This window comes from Pleurodeles waltl, chromosome 6 (assembly GCF_031143425.1).
Source record: "Pleurodeles waltl isolate 20211129_DDA chromosome 6, aPleWal1.hap1.20221129, whole genome shotgun sequence".
NCBI lineage: Eukaryota > Metazoa > Chordata > Amphibia > Caudata > Salamandridae > Pleurodeles > Pleurodeles waltl.
The window spans coordinates 118,118,372-118,140,315 of NC_090445.1; the positions used below are offsets into that span (position 1 = coordinate 118,118,372).

General features: G+C 43.7%; 1 protein-coding gene across 2 annotated transcripts in view; it reads right to left on the reverse strand.

The window, feature by feature from the left end:
• Window positions 1-650: 650 nt before the first annotated feature.
• Window positions 651-21,944, reverse strand: part of SOCS7 (suppressor of cytokine signaling 7) — a 149,564-nt gene continuing 128,270 nt past the window's right edge. For both annotated transcript variants that reach the window (XM_069237496.1, XM_069237495.1), the window contains one exon: window positions 651-3,717. The gene's annotated coding sequence lies outside the window, so the exon portion shown is untranslated. The remainder of the gene's footprint in view (window positions 3,718-21,944) is intronic.

A 21,944-nucleotide genomic window follows, 5' to 3' on the forward strand; every position in this document is an offset into this window, starting at 1 on the left:
GTTCTCATCTCACAGGCCCCTGTGTCTATGCCAAAAAGTATGAGTGGACCATAATGCCACTTGGACATTTCTGATGAGTGGTGGTCCTAAAGTTCTTTTTCCAGTTCACTCTACAACTTCTCCTTGCAAACAGACCAGAAGGTTCTAGTGTTGGGGCTGTTGCAACACATTGGTTAAAGTAAACACTGCCATGGTCAATGCCCACAAAACAGAGTTTAAAAAAAAAAAGATGAAATATCACTTGCTGACAGGAGGTGCTAGTTGGGAATCAATACCAGATTAGCGCGAGTGTGATATATAAAAAGTGTTACAATTCAATTCAGTCTGTACTCCACAGACGGTCTCCTATACCTGGTAGATTGTCGTCATAAGTGGTTGGTCCTCAATCTAACAGAGATAGACGAAGCCTTACCTGAAATGAAGATTCTATTTCACGGTGTACACACAGTACGTTGTCTAAGTAGGCTAGCTCACGTACATCACTGCAAAATACCCTCATCCATTCCACAGGTCATTAAAATCGGAGAACTTCGAAGAATCACAAATATTCCTTCGCCCAACCACACTGTTTTTTTGTGTGATCAAGGTAAGAGGTGAACGATTATTTAACAATTGCTAACACCCTAACCAATAAGGTCACTGGAGACTGATACATTTCAAAACATTTTATTTAAAATTCCGCTCATCCCCCCCACCCACCGATCCCAACAAAACAAATTCATTGTTCAGAACCGCAATAAAAAGGAACTACAAACACAAGAGTCAGATCACCTCACTGACATTTACCCAAAATAAATCCCCCCATCCCGGGGTTCAGAGGCTTTATCTGCAGCAGTTGCTCTTCCAGCCATGCTTATGAATACGTTATATACAGACAGAGCCATTTCACAACAAACCAACAGGTAGACACTGACCGCGCTTGAAAAGAAAAAAATAAATCAACAAGAAAATGCTGACACGCTCAAAGTGCATCTGTCAAGTTCATATCAAAACAAGTCTTAAGATTGACCTGCAAATCTATTCAGCACGGAATAACTGTTCATAGTTGTATGAAAATAAATTATATAGCTCCTATCTTAATAAATTAAGCACAGAAACAAAACAAACAAACAAAAAACAGATTCATTAATAGCTGTCAGGACTGAGAAGAGTCCTAATAGAGTTGAGCCGTTTCATCTTCTGAGTGGAGACTCGAAAAGGTCACTCTCTGACCACGGACTAGCTTTTGGGTATGAGAGTGGATGATTCAGGGCCCACACATCACTTTTGTTCATTTATCTCTACGCTACTCACTTCAGCATGTGGTGTCTGCTCACATCTCTGGAATGGAGCTTCTTAAGCCATTTCCTCTCAGGAGAGCTGTCTAAGACCCAAGCAATAGGCTGGACCCCGCAACTCGCTAGGCGAATTATATCCACCCCTGCCACAGCACGGAGGTGCATCAGGGATATTCTTCAATTTCAAAAATGTTCAACAGGTAATAGCAGACATTTTAACTCATTTCTATTGCTCTTTCCGGTGAAATAGGGGTTGGCTGTTACTCATGGCTTCTTCCACATGCAGAGTAAAAAAATGAGATACTGCTGTTGTGCTAAAGATTACAGACCAGCTGCAATAATCCTCTAGGGCTGCAAGCCAATCATACTCTGGTCTGTAAGTGGCCATAAAATGCCCACGAATTCTACTTACAGATTGCAGTAATTATTCGGCCTTCATTGGGGAACTCATTCCAGTTTTACTATTAACAGACAGTAGTATCTTCAGTTCTCTAGTTAGTAGTATTTATCCCCTGGTGTCCAGTGATTTGGCACTCCAAACAGAGGCAGAGCTAAACAGGGGGTATGCGCTGCATACAATATACAGATTCATAATGCGCTGTGCAGAGATCCTGGGCCGCATACTAACTACGGCTCTTGGAAACTAAGGCAGCTGGTAAAGGGCAAGTGGGGACTGGACGGTCTTTTTTTATTTTTTATTTGCGGTTCAAAGTTGTCCTTGAATAGAAGGAAAACATAGCTAGCGGCAACAAGAGTAGGCATAGGCTGAAGGAAAAGAAGAGATGACACACCCATATCTTTCAAAGCACAGCCTGTACAAAAATCAGCTTATGCTTATAGTACTAGATTAATCAAAATAGATTAGAACGAAAGGCCAAGTATCTCGAAACTTACCACTTGGCGGTCATCTATATCTGGACAATGCACAGCCCAAACTTATTTTTCTGTCACACACTCCTTGTCCTATTTCGATTGCTTGTTAGGTAATGTTAAACACCTGGGGTTTTTATTGTTTCCCCTGCCCCAGTTCAATCCATATGAAGAAACAAGACTATGCCCTGGGAGCAGGGACAGTACCTGTAGGTTTTCATTCCATCTTTAAAGTGCTGCTGCCCTGTAAGATCAGACCCTTGCTTTGCTTACTTGTGCACTGTAGCATTGTGATTCAAGTAAAAACGATCAGTCAGCACTGCACATGGTTAACGGTCTCCTTTTACAGAAGACTCACAGAAGACAATAAATGAAAGGACACAATACTCAAAAAATATATCAATTCAGCCAAAAGAGATCAACGGTATTTACACATTCCAGCCATACGGGCAAAGAATTTCAGCAGGTAAGACTCCCATGGTGGGGAGGAGGGAAAAGCAGAGTTAACAGAACCCAGAAATTCAGATGGGGCAGGAATAAAGAGCACATATTCAACAGGAATTAATTGCAGCATGGATAGGAGTGGGGTGGGTGACTGCATCTTCCAAGTCTATGAATCCACAACCTTAAGTGTAGTAGACTGGCTCTTCCATCTCAAAGTTTGTACCATCCAGGGATTACCTGGCCAACAGTGCCCAACCAGAACGGCCCTCCAGTGAACATCAAGAAACTTGTCTCCAGTCTGTTCAGACACTGCACATCATGGTCCCCTAGGAATACACATGCCAGCATAAAACCAGTAAACCCACCCAGCTTGCATGCAACAGACCCCCTCTAGATCTCGAATGGACATGTAATCTCCCACCCTTCTGCATGTTCCAGGAACTTTCAGTCCATCGGTTCACAAATAACCTGTAAATGTTGCTCCGAGACAGCCTCAGCTCGCAAGGCTTTAATAACCCACCCATGTGTTGATTCAGCGAAGGAGGGGCTTCCTTACTGTACTTGAAATGTTACTGGCTCAATCTTTTGCAAAACTTTCAGTTCCCAAATCAAATGTCTCATACAAAACAAATTCCTTGTTGAAAATAAAGTAAAAGTCTCTTGAAAACAAAAAAAAAGGCAAATATAGTCCCTTTGCGGCTCAAAAGTCTGATACACCCTCTGCATAAATCTGCAACAGATACTTGCCCATCTCGAAGGTTCAAATTCTTGTCCCATCTCGAAGGTTCAAATGCTTCTCCCTTCAACCCCCTACCCACCCCCAAAAAATACAGCAGTCCATACCCGAACAAACTCAACCTGTTCAGGAGTATGCGTCTTTCCAACCTCGCGCACAGAAGCAGAGGATCTTTTGGAATTTGTCTGGGGAACAGAAAAAAATTCAGAGTTCTAGGGCAGAAGTCATTGCTACGGATGCAGCCTCTTTCTCTGTTCCTTGGTATCAGCGAATAATGTCACTCTATGTGTCCGTGACTGTGCCAACAATATATTCCTTTGTTCTTTTCACTGAATCTCTCATCACAGCGGGTGGATTTGGTTCTGCGCTGGAGTCTCACAGCCAATACTCCTACAAAAGACAACAGGAAACATATTACTCTCTCCGAAAAAGAGCATAGATTAAAATAAGATAAGGTTCTTTTGTAATCTGCAACATCCTCTGAAAGCTAAAGTTGAGTGTAATGGTATGCATATGGCTGGTGGAGGGGCATTTAGGAGTGTTCTAAAGTTTCAGCCTGGAGCACTTTTGGAGTATATCCTATCTCTCTGCCACCCAAAACGGAATTCCAAGTGCATTATTATTTAGAGCGACAATTACAATCTCTGTTCTCTCCTTTTTCCTGAACTGACAGGATCTGTTACATTTTCCAACCAGGAACACGTTTGTCTGCCTCCTCATTCGACAAGCACCTTGAGGAGATGGATATGCTGCTTAAGACCTGCATCTAGCAACAGGTTTGCTAGCTGTATGGGAAATGATAACAGAGCACTGTTACGGAATAGTTTGCACTGATCACACACCAATGATCTAATAAATCTATTATCCCGGTCTAAATACCTCTGAAAACCCAGCTCTCATCAACTGAACTTACTCTCTGAACTCTTTAAACTTCTGCTACAGTACAATGCTCAGCCTTCTGCTTGCCCAGCCCAGTGTAAGGTATTGTAATACACCGAAGGTCATATGGAAAGTCAAAGCTATTATTTGTCCAAAATGTCCAAACTGTTTGACAGTTCAGAACTGGAATCTCAAACACTCAAAATGTATCTTCAGTATTCCGTATTACCATCCTTGCACTTACTGGTCAATCAATCAAGTGGCACAACATCACCCTCCACCAGTATGGGTCCAAGCTCAGCATTACCACTCAGCATCAGCACATTACCCATCTTCCGATCAGCTTACGCATTAACAACAAAAACTCATCATTGTCAGTGCGTGGAAGCATCCCTCATCACACATTTAATCTGCTCTAGAACTATGACACGCTACCGCACACCCAACCCCGTACCGCTTCCTTTCTGCTAATGGGCCCAGGCGGGAAGCAGTTTTACTAAGATTACCTAATTTGAGTAATCACTACCTAAACTGACCCAGGTCACAGAATTTCAGTATTGCTCAGTCACGGGCAGTGCTTTAAATGGGCCGGTACTCACCGGTACTGAGTACCGGCACTTCTTATTTTTCTCACTCTGAGTACCGGCACTTCTCTGCTGCCAAGGAGGGTACCGGTACTCATGAAAGGTAGGCTTAATAGCTGCTACTGCTGGTGAGCACTTGGCTGTCAGAGGTGAACCTTCCTCTGACAGCTAAGGTGCTGCTGTAGCTCTGAGCCGACCCCCGCTGAGCTATTCAGCAGGGATTAAGTGGCTAATGTCTGGGTATTGCCATCACGCTGTGTTTGACAGAACAGGGCCCATTCAGGCCCTGTGCTGTCAATCACATTCACACTACTGTGTAGCTATGTGCAAACACAGGAATTGAGGCAGCCCCGCTGACCGAGACAACCGAGAAAGCCATATGAGGAAAGTTTAATATGGCTTTAATCCCTCCTGCGTCTTTTAGAGTCTGTTTAGGTATGTGTTTGCCTTCTTGTATGTGTGCGTGTTTTTCTATGAGAGAAAGACGAATGAAAGAGGGAGAGAATCGGGACACTTTAAGGAGGACAGCGTGGAATGCTTTGTGTCTGCTCGTTTCTTTCTGTGTGTGTGCACGCTCAATAATATATAGTATTGTGCAAAACGACACCAAATAACAGTACGACATTAAGAAGCTGCAAATATTACAAAACAAAAGAAATGTTAAAATATAATTGTTTCGCTTTCATCTTGTGTAACGAGTTAACCTGTTTTATTTCAACACACTTATCATGTGTTTTGGTATTGCTGCAAAGGGTATTTAAGTCATAAAGTATCCTCATGTCTTGCTCCTAGCCCCGCCCCTAGCCCCACCCACCACACTACTAGCTCATATTAAGCAGTACCTGCACTTATTTTTTCCCATTTAAAGTACTGGTCACTGGTCACAGAAGGCCACAGCCTAGACTCAGTCTGAGGGGACTTCCTGAATTATAATGTAATGTGCCTTCAGACTACACCGTCGCTGTGAAATGTGTGGAATTCCTCAACTATTTAACTCATAAATTTAGCTACACCATAAGCAAAACCAATGCTGACCCTGCCTGTGAAGCTTCATCAACATTACAAGAAAGCTTGTGATAATACCCACCCTATGACACTCATTTAACAAAATCCAGAGCACAAACGCACAGAGTACCAAGAAGTAGCAGGCCATGAGGTGAAAACATCCTTCCTTGCTAAACAGAAACGCATCTACAAAGACGGCGACAAAGCTGGGACATTGCTGGCCAAGAAAGGGAGAACATGCATATTCGGGAGCTTCGACTGGAGACGGGAGATTGTGAGAGGTAGTAGACAAATAGCAGCAGCATTTGCGATCCATGTGGCTGCCTTCTATGAATCCAGGGCAAGGGCCTTAGAGAAGGAGATCAGACAATTTGTGCATGACTGACCAGTGAAAAGCCTAAGCCTAGACCAGAGGGAAACACTAGAGGCAGATCCAACAGTCTGAAATCATGGTGGCACTGGCTTAGATGCAGCCAAGAAAGGAGCCAGACCCAAGCGGGCTGCCAGTGGAAATCTTCTGCAAAATGGCTAGAAAAGTGCCTAAACCGTTGCTCTCGATGTATCAAGATGTCTATCGCATCGGACACTGCCAGCAGATTTGTACACAGTGACAATTGTCCTCATACCCAAGACGGGAAAGCCCAAAGACAAATGTGATTCCTACAGACCAATCTCATTACTAAATGTGGACACAAAAATCTTTGCAAAAGTGCTTGCCAACAGATTACGTGTTGTGGTGAGAGATCTGGTTCATGCGGACCAGATGGGCTTTATGCCATATCGCTCGGCAAAGCTGAATTTTCAGCACCTCCATAACAACATAGCGCAGATGGACGCGGAAGGGGAGCCATGGGCCATTGTGACATTGGATGTCAACAAGGTGTTCAATTTGGTTGAGTGGCCCTTTCTGTTCCTTGAAAGAATGGATTTCGGGCCCGCTATATTAAACTGATCAAATTACTGTACAGAGGGCCACTAGCAAGGATAAAAGTCAATGGCTTCCTCTCTAGGGAGCTTACCATTGAGAGGAGCATGGGACAGGGTTGCCCTCTTTTGGCGATGCTCTTTACATTGGCAGGGGAACCTCTGGCGGAACGCATGAGGGTAGACACCCACATCTGGGGTTGGAGGAGAGGTTCGGGATGGGAAGAAAGAATATTGTTATATGCGGACAATATATACTTACTGACCTGATAAATACCGAACAAACACTGGCCAGCGCCTATAAACTAATTTAAGTATTTAGTGAGTCCCTCCTCTTTCCAGTAGGGGGGTGAGGGGGATTCACGGGTGGGATGGAAGCAGCACATTCTGCCACCACTGCCCGTGTGAATGAAACCCCAAGGTCCAAATATCTGGTCATTTAGATTACAATGGATGCTTAATCATACATTCAGGAAAACCTTAACTCGCTGATTCAGAGACTGGAAGGGACGTAAAACATTGGTGACCGCTACCATTACCCCTGTTAGGCAAGGCGGCCATGTTCAAAATGATCGCCCTCCCTGGTTCTCATATGTTGTGCAAAACAGTCCATAGACGATACCGAAGACTTTCTTTGCCCGGGTGGACAACCCAGAATAGGGATGCAGACCCTACAATGTTTCAAATTTGAAGGGGGCATAGCGTTTCCCAACATTAAGAAATACTACGAGGCACCACAGGTCAGCATAGTGAATGACAGTATGCAGACATGGAGACGCTATGCAGACAGGGAGGACTCCGTGTTTTCAATGGACGAATAGTGAATGAGTGACCAGAGTTCTAAGCATGTGTTATAGGCGTGTGTGCCCGTCGACAGATATGGTTCTGGCAGTCTGGAAAGGTTTGCTTCGGGTGATGCAGCAGGATAAGTGACTCGCACCCTGCACACCTCTCTGGGAAAAACAAGGCTGCGACAAATGACCACTCTAAAGGGCTTTCAGGGCTGGGATAAGATCGGCATCGCCACACTTGCAGACGTATGGGACGCTAATGGAATGGTTCCTTTTCGTTACCTCCAAGAGGAATATCAGGTGCCAACTACCCAGTGGCTGAAGTACAGGCAGTAGAGCAATGCACTTAACAGGGATATAGATAAAGAGGAGATCCAGGAGGGCTCCCTGCTGGAGAGGAGTCTGTTAGATGGGCGAGTCCAACAAAAATTAATATCCCTGACAAATGGTACATTACTGCGGAATACACAGGGGACACTAACACACCTCAAAGACCAATGGGGACAGGGGATTGGGGAAACTGAGGACGAGGACTGACAGGCAGCATTGAGTTTCCGAACAGAGGCGGCCACTGAGGTCAGTTATCGGCTAATCCAACGAAAACTGTTCCATAGGACGTACTACCCCAGAACACGGATTCACAAAATTGGGAGGGCAGGCAAAACTCTTTGCCTCAGGAAGTGTGGTATGGAGGGTACATTTTTGCACACATGATGGTACTGCCCTGGGATATGCCACTTTTGGGAGCCGATAATTAAATCCCTTGAGGGTGCAGATGGAACTAGCATTGAGCTGAGACCCCAGATGGTTCTACTGGGTATATGGGAATTCTCAGACCTTACAAAATACCAGAAGATCCTGGTGAATGTGGGATTTATGGTGGCGAAACAAGAAACCGTCCAGATGTAGGGATGTGAGGTGCCCCCATCACTGGGATAGAACAAGGTAAAATCTTAGAATGAGAGGTATACAAGGGTAGAGGACATGACCAAAAATCTGAGAAGATCTGGGGGCCATGGGACCCCGGGGATATAGGCTAACTACCAAGGGGGTAGAAGGGTACCACATCGGGTGAAGTAAAGTAGGGACACAAGACAGAGGGCCAGGGGGGCGAGATTGTATTCACATAGAGGATCAGAGCAAGATTTGTCACATTTGCTGGAATTAAGGTTGTGAAGTGGGGACGGGTGTGGGGGAGGATGAAAAGAGATATGTAATGCCCAAATGGTAATGTGGAGTTGTCTCAGTATGGTGTTCATGTACTATTGCTGTTTTACAATAAATTAAAATAAATAATCAAAATAAAAAAGAAAGCTTGTGACTTTCGTATCTACCTCAATGATGCCTTATTAACAGTTCTCAAGCAACTCAAACCAACCAAACACTTCCTTGTTCTTTTGCCAGATAACTAAATTAAAGGCACCTTTTCTAAGTTTAAAACCACTTGGTGTGGCTTTATCAGTGCTTCCCTTAACTGAGGCTCAGTCCCGAACTAATACGATCAGTCAATTACCCAAATACTATAAAAAAATAAAAAAAAAATAAAAAAAAAAAAAACACTAATTTTGATCCAAACTACCTCCCAAATTTCCATGCAGTGAATAACCATTTCTAGCTGGGAAATCCTTAGAAATCTTAGTGGCTAACTAACTGACTGTAGTCCTTGCCAACAAGCAGCTGATGTGAAAATCAACCTGGCTTCTGTGCCGCATGGAAACTACTGAAAATGCAGACTGACATTAATGATTCCCTGGACAAAGAAAATACTTGTTTACTAATTCTTCTACACTTATTGATGGTTTGATACAGCTGACAACGGGAGATTCATCCAACCACTTGAGTAACGTAATGGCTTTCAGGGCCAGGTCCTGAGAAGAGACACTGCCTGTGAGTAAACTGAACTTTGATGCGTGGTGTCCTCTAGGGTTCTCTTTTAGTCCCTAATTTATTCAGTATGTATAAGGATTCCGATGTTCAATGCTGAAGGATTCAGGTGTCTTTGTTCACCAATAAGAAGCCAACACCCAATTATATTTAAAAACACTGCCAACTGATGGGACTGGCACCTTCATAAATGCCTTGTCAGACTGCAAATCAGCTGCCAGAGAACTTCATGGTAAATTCTCAGAAAGCAGAATTGGTCCACTTGACTACTTCTCACAGAAGCAAACTTGGTCTTCTGTACTGGAAACATTGGAAGTCAATGGTTTCTCTTCTTCACTCAGACTATGATAAAATGTATAGGATTCATACTTGACCAAGCCCTCACTATTAACCCTCGCATAAATAATGTGGTAAAAGTGCTTAATTTCCATTTTCATGCCATTAAGACTAAATCATGCATCTGACCACCTGTGATATCCCAAAACTGCAGTAAATACCCAACAGACTTCTAGCCTAGGTTTAAGGGACACTTTTGTGGTTCGTACCACTGAGTCATCCAGTCTCCAACTTAAACAGTAAGTTATTTGCCTTCAACTCTATGCCTATAACTCTTTCTGGTGGATACTCTAACCGCAGATTCCTCACCCCCAGGGGCTACACTGGATCAGGAGATTTTGTCAGCGTTGCTCCCGCGCACCACTAGGTGACGTCATATGGCACCTCTTCGATTTCGTCCCCCAACTGTTCAAATACTTGTTCAAAGACTGGTACTACTACAGTATACGCCCCTGCTACATGAAAGAGCAATGATGGTGTTGCTCCAAAGAATAACCACTAAATCCTAAACCAATATACTAGAGCACTACAACAATTATTTTAAATAACACAGTTTGAGCACAAATAACCAGAAAAGTCAGTTCATAAGTCCAAGGTAATGTGATATATTTTTGTCGTCTTTATTGTGTTAACGTGCTACCAACCAAGTACATGATCATCAGCCGACACGCGTTTCAGTCCCAATGGGATTTCTCAAGGTATGTGACTACAAACTATCTATTCGTCTAACAATAATACATGAAGTAAGACATGTGTCATAGTACAAGTTTCTTCTAGGTGACCTCTTGTGTTCCCACTTTTCATTTTGAGAAGGACAGGACAGGGCTTATCAGGGTTCTCTATGCCGGTATCGACCATGACTGACTAGCTACACTACTTCATTGTGAGCTGGAAAATACTGGTGATAAACATACGTGTACGACTACATTTATTAGGAAAAATCCAATAGTAAAATAGGCTACAGGCCCACCATGAATCGCAGAAGGGTAAAGTGGAAATAGGCGTCCTGCCAGTCCAGCTCCACCACTGAGCTTTTTGAATCCAGGGCAGGAGAATTAGGGCAAAACTAAATTTGTCCTTTTACAGAAAGAAATTCAGAGAGTGAAGTTCTAAATTAGGGACAATTATTTGGCCTCTAATTGACAGCACTGATGCCAGCATCAACGCAAAGGGATTTGGTATGGATTGTGGCACCAAATTTATAGTCTAGTTGGGCATAGGTCTTGGAGTCCGGGAGAACCCCACAGCAAACTCAAGAGGCAGAGAAGGTGCTGAGGATGGATCTGCAAACAGAGGCCTTGTAGGGTCCCTAGGGGCCCAAGGGGAAGCCAGAGCAAGGTGGAAAGGTACCCAAGATGTGCAACACAGCTTCCCTGAAAAACTCTACTTACTGCGGTGTCACTGATGGACCTAGGAATTCGGACTGCATTGGGACCAGCTGCAATATCGGCTCTTCAGCGGGGACAGGGAATGAGACAAGGAAACACCTTGACGTCCTCTCGACTTCTCAGGAGAAGAATGTCAATGCTGCTCCAAAATAGCAACCATTCATGTGCACTGACATCAGTTGCTTTCGGACTAATCCGCACTCCCAGAAACACAGAGCCAATATCAGATTGGTTGATACCAGTGTGCAGAAATCGAATGTCAGAAATTTTTAAGTAGAAAAACTCCAGATCAGAGGAGATGGGAGGGCTGGTGAGGAATCTCAGGTAAGATAGTTTCTCTACCAGAAATAGTGTTACTGAAGGTATGTAACTTGTTCTTCTGATAAAGACTTCTAACCGCATATTCCTAGCGATTTGAACAGATCCCACAAAGCAGTATTTTCCAGGAGGGCCTATGAACTGGCTGAAACCAAAAAATCCGTCAGGACCCAATGGGCAAGATGCATATCTCGACAGCCCTGGGTTTCAATACAGTAACACTTTGTGAATGTATGGAGTGACACCCACGTAGCTATCTGGAAAATGTCCAAAACAGACACCCTACATGCCAACGTAGTGGTGACAGCTTTCGCTCTGGTAGAATCAGCCCGGAAGTCTGCAGGAAAATGCTTTTTGCCAATGCATAGCAGATCATAATGCAGAGTATGATCCAGTGAGAGATGGTCCTTTTCTGCACTGCCTTGCCATTCTTTGCTCCAGTAAATCTGATAAAGAGCTAATCGTCCACCCGGTGTCCTCTTGTACAATGTAGAAGCCGAGAGCCATTTTGGGATATAGCTGGTGGAGTCTTTTATCCTCCTCAGAGGACAGAAGAGGAGCAAAACCACTGAAAGAATGATGTGACTGACATGAAAGGAGTCACATATGTTAGAAAGGAGGAGGCTTGAACCCACAGAACCATCTCGCCTGAGTAGAAAGTGGGGTTCAGGGCTTGTAACTCGCTCACTCACTGCACCAGTGTTATGAAAACAAGAAAGACAGTCTTGAGGGTAAGGAGCTTGAGTAAAGGTTCAAAGGGTGCACACACGAGGAATGTGAGGACCAAAATTTAAATCTCTTTTGGGCATCACAAACTGAGAAAGGAGAAAACATATAGTGTAACCCCTCAGGGAAACACATCACAACTGGTGATTTGAACAACTAGGGATGGTCAGGCTAATGTAAGCAGACCAAAAAAACTGAGAGGTACCCTCTAATAGTGCCCAGAGGAAGGCCTTGCTGGATTAGTGACAACATAAACAACAAAACTTCGAACAGTTTGGCTTGGAGTGGGTCGATCTGTTTAGAAGTTCATCAGACCACAAACCTATACCAACAGCAGGCGCATTCAGATTTGGTTGAGGGACATCTTGCTGCCAAGATGACATCAACTACTTTAGGAGGAAGGTTGAAAGCACTCAACTCAATCTCAAAGTATGAAGGTGTAAGTTAAGCATGATCGATGCAGACCTTGCCCAGCTGCTGCACAGATCATCCTACTAAAGGGGCAGCCTGAACGGAAGACAGATGCTCATGCCCAGGAGTTTGTTATATCATACTTTCTGTGGCCAATCCAGGCCCACTAGTATGACATGGCCCACTAGTATGACATGGGCCCGTTTGGTCCAGACTTACTTCCGAACTCGAGGTGGGAGAGGTATCGATAGGAAAGCATACATGAGTCCTGAGATCCACTTGGCAAGGAACGTGCCTATGAGCGAGAGATGCCTTGGAAACTTCAACACGCAAAAGTAAGCCAGTGTTTCTCCCCATTAGTGGAAAAGATCCTTCACCACTTCTGGATGCAACTGCCATTGTTATCCGCAAAGCGTCAATGGGTCAGTTCGGCCGCTCTCACTTTCAAGAAACCTGCCAGGTGGTGTGTCACCAGAAAAGTTACTTGGCAGTCTAGCGAAAAGCTCCTGGCACGGGGTCCATAACCCCCCCCCCCCCCCCCAATAATCCCACCTTGCCATACTGTCGCAGTACCACCTAGAGGTGATGGTATTCATGAGCACCTGCACTAGCTTCCCTTGGAAGAATAGTAGGAAGGCTTTCAAGACGAAGCGGATGGCTCACAACTCTAGAAGACTGATATGGCGCAGAGCCTATGCTGGGCACTGGACACCTCTGATCGCAACCTCTGCCAAATGGCTTCCCCAACCCAGAAGCCAGTAACAGTGAGCTTGTGCGTGGTAAGGAGAGAAGTCTGCCACTGATCCAACTGCAGTTTCGCAGCCACCACTGAAGATCTGTTGCAGTCTCCTCTGAAATATGGACCAGATGGGAAAGATCCCTCTGGTGCTGTGCACACTGGGACTTCATATCCCACTGCAGAGCCAGCATATGCTATCTGGCATACTTGATTAACATGATGCGGAAGGTCATCTTACCTTGCAGCATCAGAGTCATCCTCACTGAGATCCAGGACAGAGGTTGATACACTGGGATCATAGCCTTAATCTTCTAGGCGCTCCATTGGATAGGCTGAAACTGCACAGTGTCCAGAATGTCTCTGAATATGGGAAGTATGTGCAAAGGAGTAAGATGTAATAATGAATCCTAATGATGTTAGGTTCCCAGTAGTCTGGAGGAGGGAAACTACTACGTGGGGGCGAGCCTGCATTCAATAACCAGTTGTTGAGTTAAGGGAAGACTGAGACACCTGACCTAACAAGGTGTGGTACGGCCATCACTTTCATGAACACATGAGAGGCGCTGGCAGGGCCAGAGCAAGCACAGCAAACTTGAAAATGTTCCTGGCTCATCGTGAACTGTGGGTAGAATCTGTGTGCCTGCAGGACAGGGATATGGAAATAAGCGTCCTACAGGTCCAACACTACAAACCCGTCTCTGGGATCAAGGGTAGACAAAACCTGGGCTAGGGTGAGCATCTTTAATTTGTCCTTCCACAGGAAGGCATTGAGAGGCAAAGTTAAAAAATGGGACTGGGGGCTTTGCCCTTTTTTGGCACCACGAAGTAGCAAGAATAACAACCACAACTAATTTTTAGCATCAGCAACTTCTCTATGTCTTCTTCGACCAAAAGCCTGCACTTCCCACTGCAATAGGGACAGAAGGTCCTCAGTCAGGCAGTCTGAGAATGGTGGAAGGTGGGGTAGAGTCAAGAGAAACCCCGCTAAACAATTTACAGGTCCCACATGTCTGAAGCTTTCACCGTCATCCTAGTAGAAAAAGTTAGATCCTGCCTCAGACAGGATAGCTGTGTGCAGTCAAAGGCATGTTGAAGAAGCTTGCAGCTGGAAGGGCAGAAAGCTAGATGGCATGCAAAATGATTGGGGGGATTGTTGCACTGGCGGGACCTGCTGGCGATACTGAAAGCCTCTGCCATGGTAAACCTGGCCTCATCCTTAATGATAAACAACTAAAAGTGCACTGTTCTGTAATATACGGTCCCGGAATCCAACTAAGAGTCCGGGCGTAGTCGCTTATAGCATTTCCTAAGTAGAAGCAAGTGCCCTCATCCACCCAAAGGTGGCATGTTTCATCATCTGGCCTGCTCCTAGTTGGGCTCACTGCAAAGCCTGATGCGCCCCTCAATGGTGATCTTTGCCTAATATCTTCTCGACAAATGCCAGCGCGGTATTGAGGGAGTATAAGGTATATCCCAGTGTATTGTGGTGTGAAAGATTGGGAAGGGTGAGTGTTAAAACAGGCTATAGATACTGCTGGTAGAATTTTAATATGGTTTCAGATACATATGTCAAGGTTAAAAAGAGGGGAAGAAGTTACCAGAGTTAATGTCCCAAACCTCTCCTAATTGGAAAGCTGTGTGATTGATTAAAAACACTACAAAATGGTGGTCGGCATGTTTCATGCCTGATACGGCCGAAAGATCGTCTGGAGCTTCATCAGACTCAAGAAAAGAAAATGTATTATGCAATCATCCCTAACAGAGAGTAGGAATGCTCTCTCAAGACAAGTATTCTTACATTATAATGTGTCTCACACTAACAAATGTTCTTCTGTGTTAGCTGGCCATCCTACATTGAGAAAAGGGCCCCTTGGATGGTAGAAGCCGATACAGCTCCTGTATTTTGCAAATATGGAGGCTGTAGTCCATAGACCTACCCTACCTCCACAACCCTCCTCATTAACTTCTTGCATAGCCTTGAGAGAAGATAGTCCTAGGTTCTTCTGGAACCATGGGCAATACCTGGACTTCTGAAACACACAGGGTGTGTAGCGACCTGGAAGGCAGCTGGTATTCAGAAAGCAAAGGCCCAAGCCGGTAAATGAGAAGACCCCTTTACCAAAGGTATTTAATTCCCTGCCAGGGGGAGTACTCGGGAACAAATTTGGGTGATCTGGCCAGGAGTGGCGGGACAAGGTGGAGTCAAACCTCAAATTCTTGAATTTCTATCTGACATGGATGTACCGGATGACTGAACGTGAAGACCATTTGTGCTTGAACTTAGAGTATGGGTTTAGGCCCGACTCCTTGACTTCGACCAGGACTTTCTGACAACTTTGGGAGACAGAGCTTGGCTTCTCGATGCCTGGTGGCACTCGGATTCATTCAGGCAAGTCCCTCCAAGATTAGGAGAAGTGCAAAGACCCTAGGAACTAGAGGCATGCCTAATGTGGATCTGTAATAGATATCGGTCTGCTTGTGCCAGTCCCCACATTATTTAAAGCCTGTAGGCTTCAGAGGGGACATGTTTCCTTGCACACTGTAGCAAATGTTTTGTGAGAAAATTTCTCAAAGGATAAGAAAATGTTGAGGGAGTGAGCTCTGGCTCTGCATCCGAAGGCGTGGAAAGAAAGGAATGCAAGTCAGTCCGCAAGGCTGGTGCATTTTTGTGCCTTTGGCGTTGCTTCCACTGTGGCACGACGTATATGTGGAGTAGCACATCACCACCTAAAGATATGTGGGAGGAATGCTGAGAAAAATCTCCAGATCCTGTCTGTTACCTGGGGGTATTCACAAGGTGAGGAATCTGAAGTTAGAAGTATCTGTCAGAAAAAAATCCTACAGTTACCAGGGACAGTCACATCCTCAAACAACATTTTTAACTTGCCACAGCCATTCTGCTTGATCTACACTGGCCTCCCATCATGCAAAAGATTCAAACTCTGCTCCCAAAATGTCAAACCCATACATCATAACAACCCTCCTTACATCAAGGGGCTACAATTTGAGGAGATACCAGAGGGCTTGGAAGTAGGAATACCCTACAATTACAAGAAGACAAATTTTGGACATCTGCCATTAAATAATTGTTTATGACTGCCGCTACTTCTGTCTCAAACTCACTACCTGCCACTCGTCTCACTTTCAAAAGGTATCTTGAAGGTCGCCCCTTCCACCAGTTCTTAAACTGAAACTGCAAAGCCCCATGGGCCACGCAAGAGGATTATTTGCCGAAGATCTTCTCAACACATGCCAAAGCGGTACTGGGGGAGTACAAGATATATCCCAGTGTAATGTGGTGTGAATGATTGGGAAGGGTGAGTGTTAAAACTGGCTATAGGTACTGCTGATACAATTTTAATATGGTTGCAGATACCTATGTCAAGGTTAAAAAGAGGGGGCAGAAGTTATCAGACTTTAATGTTCCAAACCACTCCTAATTGGAAATCTGTGTGTTTGATTAAAAACACTACAAAATGGTGGTCGACAAATTTCACGCATGATACCTCTCTGAAGGATCGGCTGGAGCTTCATCAGGATCAAGAAAAGAACATTTATTATAGAATCTTCACTTAAAGAGAGTAGGAATGCTCTCTCAAGAGAAGTATTCCTACATTATAATGTGTCTTACACTAACATATGTACTTCTCTGCTAGCTGACTCTCCAACAATGAGAAAAAGGACCCTTATATGGTAGAAGCCGATACAGCTCCTGTATTTTTCAAATATGGAGGCTGTGGTCCGTAGACCTACCCTACCTCCACAACCCTCCTCATGAACTTCTTGCATAGCCTGAGATAAGATAGCCCTAGGTTCTTCTGGAACCATGGGCTTCTAAAACACACAGGCTATGTGGTGACCTTAAAGGCAGCTGGTATTCAGAAAGCAAAGGCCCAAGCCGGTAGATGAGAAGACCCCTCTACCAAAGGTATTTGATTCCCTGCCAGTGGGAGTACTCAGGAACGAATGTGGGTGATCCTTGCTAAGCAAAGCGTATACCACCTAAGTTGCTTCGGCCAAATGATCACCTGAGTAGGGCTCTGGGTGAGAAAGTTAAAGTCGCCTGGAGAAGGGAATGGCACCAGGCAATCTGACATTTGACGAAAACAAGCTCCACCCTGTTATACCAACAGTGTTATTCTTTTTTTATGTCCCTTCTGTATAATAGTACGTCTCGTTTACCTTTTCTATTTGTTTTTATGAATGTATTACTAGACGTTTAATACATTCAAGCTTCTTACGGTCCAGATCTGCTTCATAAAAATTACAATAAAAACTCAGCTGTAAATCTCATTTGGTACTAGCCTGTTGTGCTATCACATTTCGTACACGGGATACTCCACAAGTCCATTGCTAGCACATTAAAAGAGTGCAGCATGAGTAATGGCACTGGCATTTTAACATGAAACTATATCTCAACCTAAACTACGTGGCTATATTAAGGCTAAGATAAGCGGTTCCAAATGAAATACATCTGGTGCATAGTCGATGCACGGAGTGTCTTCAGTTCATTGGATTTAGGCTTCATAATATCAGTGCATTTATACACATAACATCACAGTGCCTAAATGCAAGTGACTATTACTTCACACACCGATAGGAAAGAAGGTACAGTACAAATCACTGCATTTTTCAAGAGGCACACCTTTTAAGTTATAGTGCTTTTCCTGCTCCTGTCCATTGCTGCATTGGTGATACAGAGGTTTATACTGGTGTGTTAGGTAGGTCATCTACAAAGGGAACATTGGTTTGAGAGGGTGAACAAATATTTGTCCCTCAGCCTAATTTTCCAGAACATTCTTCCTGAACAAGACCCCGCTGGAGAAACACTGTGTCATGCTTACTGTTCTGGCTATATCCTACTTCATTCAGAGGCTTCTCCGCATGAGTAATTGTTGGGGACTAACAGTATATATGTCAAATGATCTTACTGAATGTTTAGGCTGGTAAGGAAAAATGTAAAGACGGGTCGGTCAATATGTCACAAATGCCCACCGTGAATTAGACTGAGTCACAGGTTTGGCAGCAACATTGTTTTTGTATCAGCGTAAGGATGCCTTTGAAGTAATAATTTGTGCCTGTGAAGACCTGGCTGCACGGTTAATCTATTTCTGTCCAATATGCATGCTTTGCCTACGAGTAGACTTTCTCGGCAGATCCGATAGATAAAAATATTGAGTTAACTATTCATCCATGAGATTTGTACATTATGCAGTGAACACAACTTAAGTCTCAGATAACAACAATCTCATAACAATGTACAGATTAGTCTTCCGTTGTCTGTCCATTATGCAACAGACTCAGAAAAAATGTGTCTGCTGATTGTGAACATGCTTTCTTATTAAATGGAAAAGGAGTGCCATTAGTCTTAATATTGACCATCTTATCCCTTCACTTTAAAAGTCTGCAAGGAAGTTATTTTGTGGACAGCTATGAAGTTGTCCTGCTGCATCTGCTAGAAGAGGGTATCTTCTTCTGCATGATAAACGTCTGCACTCTGTAGCTAGTTACTTTTCAGTGACTTTTTTGCAGGTGTTGCAGTTGAAGATTAAAAAGTGGTGGTAATACATTTTTCTCGCAGCAGCGGGTCCTCAATATTATTTGTCATGGTGTTCTTTGACCATGGTAAAATCCTTTATCCTGGTAAAGGGCTGGCATAAATTGATACTGTGTTTTGCCGTACGTGTCAACAGGTGATCTCCCTCCCAATAATTCTACTTAACTACAGCATCATAAGACTTCCCTTCGAAGACAGCTTACCAGTGGCAGCAGTAGATGATTGCTTGCACAACATTAATTCTGGAGTCTCAGCTTCTCCCTATGCACCTAGTTTAATGTTGTTTCTTCCCTTGAGTCTTGCAATACATTACTTGTCACTATGGCTAATCAATGACTTCTGGTTGGTCAAAACACTCTGTTGTTGTCACCATGGGTATTAGTCTAAAAAGAGAGGTTAGTTTTAGAAATGGCTCATTCTACATATCTGTAGGACTTAGTAGTTATCAGCAATGTACTCCATGGTTCTGCAATCCAAGTATTCGGTCGCTTAGTAGAGTAGTGATTGGACAACTAGAGAATGAACTGGGGTACTTGATGTCATTCATTGGGCAACATGCTGCATGTCCATGGCCTGTTAAAAGAAGAGTATGCAGCCTTGGTGATGGTGGTTTACAACCCATTGAATCACCCCATAGAGAAGTGCTATGTCAGCTAATGTATTCATACCTGCCTTGAAATCTAACTGGCACATAAGGCTGTTTGGACAGATTTCAAACAGGTTTGGTTTCTTGTGACTGGTTCTGCTTATGTCTCTGGATAAGGCATTTTTTCTACATTTTTGATCCAAGACCAACTACCCTTCAGAAAAGCGAATTAATGCTAAAACCCTTCCTTGCTCCAGGGGATTTTTGATTGCTCTTCTGCAGATTCTGCTGATCGCCAGGTTATTGGTGAAGGACCTAGAGGGCCTGCTAATTTTAGTGATACACAACTTGCTGAATGTCTAGCTGCATTTTAAGTTTGCAGCATGTGACCTAGCTGGGCACATACTAAAAACAGTGCCACATCCCCTTAAGACTAAGGAAACTACAAGTAATATAGTAAATAATGTCTTTAAACCGGTCTGACTTACTTGGACTTTCTTTCTTGCACAAATGTCAACACATAAATGTTTTGTGAACGCATAAGCACCATGACCACGTTGCTGCATTGCAATTATCCATAAGTGGAATGTCATTGGGGAAAGCTTTGACAGACCCTTTTAAGTAGTCAAAGTGCTGGCTGAATCACAGTGAACTGTTTGCAACACGCATAAGAAACATGAATGCTCTGCACAATCCGTGTTTATGCACCCTTTGGGAATGGATTTTCTACAGTATGTGGGAACAAAAGAGATAAATAAAGGTTTTGTCTTGTGTAAATACTTGCTATGTAGTACACAGGCGCTTGTTTGACATTTAATTAAAGCAGTATCCTTTCTAAGTGCTTGAAGGATCTGAAAGAAAGCCAGGAGTTCAATAGTATGAGATGAGAGGTTAATACAATCTTTGGTATGAGCCTTGGATATGAGTAAAAAGCAACTTTGTCTTTATGGACCTGAATGAAATGTTCATCAATTGACAGCACTAGGAGGTAGCACAATGTTGAGATACAGCATAGGATGCTATAGTTGGGTAACCCTTCTCAGCCCTTTCATGAGGATTTAATGACAGGGATTTTCCAACAAGAAATAGATTGTATTGTAAGTAGGCAACTACTGATGGTGAATATACTTGAACAGACATGTATTTTACTCCTCCTTTCTTAAAAGAATAAAGATAGCACCCTATGCGTTATAGTCAGTGGAAGTAGAGAGACTTGTTCCCAGTAGTGAACAAACTAACTGTTTCCATGTTGCGACTTAAAACACACTTGTTGTGTGACAGTTTGCCTCCATAAGACGTCATATGCTCATAGCAAGAAGTTCATCAACATTTTAAGACTTCATGAGCCAAATCGTTAGAATAAGTGATCAATGATTGTAATAGTAAGTCTAACCATTTGCTTTGTCAACAAGTTCAGGCAAACCACGAGTTTGCAGTTCGGCTCTATGGACGTTTTGAGCAACTGAGAAATACAAAACCTGTATCGGCCACGTTGGTGCAACTTACAGAAAGGTCATGAATGCATGGCACATTTATTGTACCACTGAAGGAAACCGTGGAAGATGTGACCGGCTTATACAAATATCTCTGACCAAATTATAAACAGAGAATTCCCTTAGCATCGGGGTGTGGAAAACTAGATGCAAAGCATGGGCATTTTGTGTTTTAGAATGTGGCAAAGAGATTTTGTTGTGTACGCCGCCCCACTTTTGGTAGTACGAGTTGAGATTTTTGGGATTCAGTTCCTACTAATGTGCCTCAAGTGTACTTGCTGAATAGGACTGCAAAGTTGTTGCCTGTCCCTGGAAGGTATTCTTTCAAGTGAAGAATAGGTCTTGTGCAAGTTCAGTGCCACGTCTGTTGCACAGTCTGAGCGAGAAGCAACAAGTGCCTCTGTGTTTCTGAATGTAATAAAAGGTTGTTGTTTTTTCCACTGAAGGTAAAATGGGAAATGTAAGCTCAAAATTCATGAAGGTATGCGTACTACGGGCACTATGTGCAGCTGGGGAATCAGGAAAGTGCTTGAGATGATGTGTGTTTCACCACAGCAGCTGTCTTAGAGCTGTGGTGACAACATTAAATCTTCTAAGTACCAACATGCTTGCACCCACTGCAATACCCAACATTCTTGCAATACATGCATTTGCAGATTTGCATAGAGAACTTACCCTATGCACAAAGCCATCATGTGAAAAACCTGAATCACCATTCTGTCAACTGATGAAGTTGGGGCACTGTTCCCTGTGCGAGAGACATATTGCAGATCCGTTTTCACCTTTTACCAGTTAATTGCCTAGCTAAAAGTAAAAAATGAATTCCCTTCCCCGGGAGGTGAGCAGTCACCCTGCATGACAGTAGGTAAATCACCCAGTGCAGATTTTATGTCAAAAGGTAAAACTCTGAACTCAATGATTGACACCCATCATAAAGTGAAAGTACTGATGATGATTTAGGAGCACTGAGTTATGAAAGTAAGATTCTTAGAGGTT